Raw genomic sequence first — 5,436 nt, 5'->3', positions numbered from 1 at the left:
TCTTCCTTTATATATTGATAAAGGAGTTGCTTATGGCTCCCAACTTGTTGAAGTAATAAACTAGTATAGACATCAGAGAGGGACTTTTTTTTGGTTCAATACAAGAACCCAAGAACTCCCAAAAAAGACTAGGAACCACCACCCAAATAGGGGAAACTACAATGAATCAACAAAGAAAGAAAATGAATGTAAAATTGCATCTGCACCAATTGTAGTCATGTGTCCATATATGCAATTCTGAAGTGGGGAACTTCTAGAGTATCTTCATGCAGCAGATAATGGAGAGCTGGTGGGGGGTTGACATCAACCTCAATCTTTTTAGAATGTGATCCAAGCTAGGCCAACTAGTTTGCAGGCTGACTTCCTTCCCTATAGATGAAAGTGAACTGGATTTGTAACTTGCTACTAATATCTCTGATTTTATTTATCCAGTATGAGTGATGTCTGGGAGCTCCCTCCTCATGATTTAAAAGGTGAATAATTACAACAGAGTCCACTTCTAGCCAAAGCTTATTTCAATTAGCCTTAGTGGCAAGATTAATTGCCCAATACACAACAATGAGTTCAGTCTCAGTGGCATCAGAGGCCATAACTGGGGTGTAGAAATATAGTAAGCACTTACCCAAATGATTTCTGTAAATAACTCCCACTCCAGCACCATTTTTTTGTAAAGCTTCCATCAGTGTTAATCTTCACAATGGGATGTTTTGGGGTTTTCCAGTAGACTCTGATAACTTGAATAGGTTCAGAATTGATAGGTGGACAGGAATTGGAGATGTTAGGGAATCTTTTCTAGTTGATCATCTTATGAAGATAAGATAAACAGTTTCTAGCAGTTTTCCCAATATTTGGATTGGCATCTTCAAACTTGACCATGTTTCTTTCCATCCAGATAAACCAGGCAATAGTAAAAGGAATAGTAGCATACTTTCTCTTCTGCCAGAACAACCAACACTTGACAAGCCTATCCCAAGTGAAATCTTTCTCATCAATGATCAACTGATTCAAAATTTGTTTCCAAACTAGTTGAGCAAAGTTATATTCAAAGAATAAGTGATTCAAAGTTTCCTCCTCCTTCTTACATAACCAGAATTTAGAGGGACCCCTCTATCCCTTCAGCTTGAGAATGTCATCTGTAAGGATCATTTTATGAAATATTCTCCAGCAGAGAAAATACATAGAAGGGGATAGGAATTTGTTCCAAATAATGTCTCCCCAGGGTATTTGCTCCCAACTAAAACTTTTGGAGTATTTGTATATGGCTTTGGTAAGGCTTTGATGGGAAGTAATCTGCCACAGGACTTTGTCACCTGTTCTTCTATTGAACTTTATACTGGCCACTTTAATAATAGAGTGAGGTTGCAGGAGATTAGATAACTTAACTAGGGACCACTCATCACCATCCCAACAATCAACCACTTTCAAATCACTATTGTATACATTGGTAATGGGGGATAACCAAACTTTGGGACACCAATTGTCAAGCCAAAACTTGATATCACCTTTGCCCAATTGCCAACTATAAGTGGTTTTAGTATTATGTCTAATTTTCAGCATTTTCACCAAAATCTTAGAATCTACAGTTTTCCTTAGGACCAGTGTGGGGTGCTGATCTTTGCAATACTTACCCCACATGAATTTGGCCCATAAAGAGTTTTGAGTTCTAAACTTAATCCAGAGTTTACAAAAATTAATTTGAAGGACTTGATCAAGGTCCTTAAAGCCAATACCCCCAGTAATTTGAGGTTTAGCAGCTTTTCTCCAAGAAGCCCAATACATTTACTGTCCTTGGCCTTACCACAGAAATTTATTGAAAATTCTTTCCAGCTTAGTTTGTGTGCTTTTCTTAATTGTAGTCATTTGCAGTATATAAGATGGGAAGGTAGTGATAATGCTCTTTAACAAAGTAATTCTTCCCTCATTAGATAAGAAATTCTATGTCCACCCATTGAGAAGACTTGAAATTTTGTTCAAAACCTCATTAAATTGAATTTGTGTGGTTCTGCCAGTGATAAGAAGCACCCCTTGATACTTAATTAGGAGTTGAGAAATTGTAAAACCAGTGTATTTAGATGCCCCCAGTGTATTTAGATGCCCAATGTGCCCAATGTTTGTGAGTAGAAGAGGCATGTTTATAGAAGACCATCTGACACTTTGCTGGATTGAAGGACATTCCTGAGTGAACTTGGAATATTTGTAGTGTTTGGAAGACTTTTCCAATAGCATTCTTGCTGGCTCTGGAGAAGACCATTATGTCATCAACATACAGTAAATGGGTAATGGCTATGTTGTATCTATGATGGTATCTGTTTTAACTGTAATTCAGAAGAGCTTCATCAAGAATTCTAGATAAGTAACCAATAGCAAGTATAAAAATGGTGGGTGATAATGGATCCCCTTGATTTAACCCTCTAGCAGTAGTGAATGAACCCCTCCCTTGCCCATTTATCAAAATAGAGTGTTCATTGTTATGTAGCGACCTCCTAATCAGGTGACAGAAATCAAAGTTGAAACCTCTGGCCATTAGGACTTCCATTATGAAATCCCAGCTTATGGTATCATAAGCTTTTCTTAAGTCCAGATTATATACCATATTGCCCCCTACAAGTTTTGTTCAAGTCCTGTAATAATTCTTGAGCTAGAAGAGTGTTATCAATGATGGACCTACCTTTCACAAAGGATGTTTGATTCGGTTTAATTATGGAATCCAGGTGAGGTTGTAGCTTATTCACAATAATTTTGCTGATGGTTTTACTAATGACAGTGCTCAAACAGATACGCCTAAATTGGTTCCAGTTCTGCTGTAAATCATATTTAGGAATCAGTACAGTGGTGGAGGCACAAAAATACTTTAGAAGATTATTGCCTTGGAAGAAGCTTGTTACTGTAGCAATAACATCAGCCTTAATAATCTCCCAGGACTTCTTATAAAATTCAACAGTGAAGCCATCAGGCTAGCAGATTTGTTACTGTCTATGAAGCTGATTGCATTCCAAATTTCCTTTTCATTGGGGATATCTATAAGCTTGAGGCTAGCAGTGTAGTTCAGTTCAGCAAGGAAATGTGCCTTCTCATTAGGGGGTCTGAAGTTATGATCCTGATTTAGCAAATCTTTGTAATAACTTATGACATCATTGGCTATATCAGTATTATCATGTAGCCACTGACCATTGGCATTTTGAATAGCATGGATTGTATTGCACTTTCTTTTATATTTTATATAAGCATGAAAAAATTTGGTGATTCTATCCCCATCAGTAAAAATATTCAGCCTTTTGTTTAAGGAATTTTTTCTGATAATCGATGGCACTAAGTAGGTTGTTCTGAGCAATCAACAATTTCTTTTCCTCCACATTGCCAATCTGTTCCTCTTGCTCCAAAGTTTTGACTTCATCTTCTGCCTCCTGGAATTTGGCATGCACATTACCAAAAGTTTCCCAACTCCAATTTCTGAGGGCTTTGACAATTTTGATTTGTAGAAAACTTAACTTGATAAGGGGTCAGGATGTGAAACTCCTTTCCATAAGTCAGTAATGTACTTATTGTAGGAAGGGTGTGTAGCCCTCATGTTAAGCTATCTAAAAGGGGGGAGGAGGTATGATTATCAGTAGAAGTAATGCTAATAAGTATAGGTCTATGATCTGAGCCAACAAGACTAAGATGAGTGATAAAGGAGAGGAGGAATTGGTTAAAACATGCATCATTTACCAACATTCTATCAAGCCTCTCCCAAATGGCTCCCCTTTTCCAAGTGAAAGTAGGCCCCTTGAAACCCAGATCAAAGAGGCCAGCCCTGTGGATATTATCACTAAAGGTGTTCATCTTGGCAGAATTTGGGACTCTTCTTCCAGATTTTTCAGCAGTAGAAGTAATACAATTGGAGTCTCCCCCCACCAGCCATGGGGAGTCCCAGCCATGGGGAGTCCATTGGGGAGTCCATCTGTTGGTTGATGTTAATCAACCTATTCCACAGCTCCTTTCTAGCATCCTTTGTGCAACCAACATATATGAAGATAACTTCACCCTTATGTCCATTCATATTCAATGAAAGGTGGACAAGTTGTCGATGATCAATTAGAATATTTGAATTGATTTCTCTCCTGCAAAAAATCCAAATTTTATTGTTAGTGTTCCCAAAATGGGTGAAACCAACAAACTTTTTAATCAGATTTTTAGGGTTCTTGTGAACCATGGGTTCAAGGATAACAATACACCACAACTTGTATTTAAAATTCAAGTATAAAACTCTTTTTAGGGAAAGTGGGCTAGCCATCACCCTTATGTTTTAGAAAAGTAGATTAATCATGAAGTGGAGGGTGTGGAGAAGGCTGAGATCTTGATCTAGTTCTTCCTCTATGATTTGCTCTTTCAGCCTTCATAGACTGTACCCCTGATTGTAATTTTTGCACTTTTGTCCCTTGTTTTCTTCTTTTCCTTGCTATTTTAATTTTCCAATCTTCTTCAATGGTTTGTTTCATTTTAGTAATGATTGGTTCCTTTGGAGCTTTATCATGGATCTCTATGATGATTTGCTTCCCCTTCTCAGCTTGCAAAGGGGATGTAGGTGTGATAATTGTGATTTCAATATCTTCCTTTCTAATTGATCTATGTGGTGGGGTGTCATCTTGGCTATTAGGTTCAGATAGCTCTCCAAGGGGATCAGCATCTGATGGAACCTCATTATTTCTTGGGGTGATTCTTCCTTTGATTTATTTCTTATCTGTTTTCTAACATTGTTTCTTTAGCAATAGACCTTGTAACATTAGTTACAATTCTTTCAGTAACTGTTTGGTTTCTTCCTACCATTTTCCTATTTGGGGGATGTAATCTATAACATTTGTCTAAAGTGTGACCAAACATCTTGCAATGTGAACAATAGTAAGGTTTCTGTTTAGCTATTATATCCTGCCAAAACCCTTCAACATCAGAACCAATCCAAATTCTCTTCAGTTCAGGGAGTGTGATCTTTTTTAACTTGAATTCTAGCAAGGCTAGGTCTGGCCTTATTATATGTGGGAGCATCCACTCTTAGAGGTGTACCTATTGCTTTACCAATGTTAAATAGAGCATTGAGCTTGAAGTAAGGGAGTGGGAGGCCAGTTAGCTTAAACCAGAGGGGGACCACAGGAGGTTCTTTACTAGGATCAAATCCTGGAGTCCATTTTATAATTTTCATATTTGTTCCAGAATTGTTAAAAGATTGTTTAGCAAACAATCTTGCATAGTATTCCTCAGCTACCAACTAAATTAGCAGGTGCCAAGGTGCCCCCCATCCAATAGCCCAATTTTCCAATTGCCTATAAACTTCAGTGATTCAAAAAAACTTATGACTAGCTCCATTTTAGGATGTCCTGGCCAAAATTTGCCAACCAAAGTGAATTTAACCTCTTCCTTTAATGCATCAATTTCCTTGGTAGTGAAGTACACAGTTGTTTC

This window comes from Phalaenopsis equestris, unplaced genomic scaffold (assembly GCF_001263595.1).
Source record: "Phalaenopsis equestris unplaced genomic scaffold, ASM126359v1 Scaffold000748, whole genome shotgun sequence".
Taxonomy (NCBI): Eukaryota; Viridiplantae; Streptophyta; class Magnoliopsida; order Asparagales; family Orchidaceae; genus Phalaenopsis; species Phalaenopsis equestris.
Note: the sequence above shows the minus strand (reverse complement) of the source record.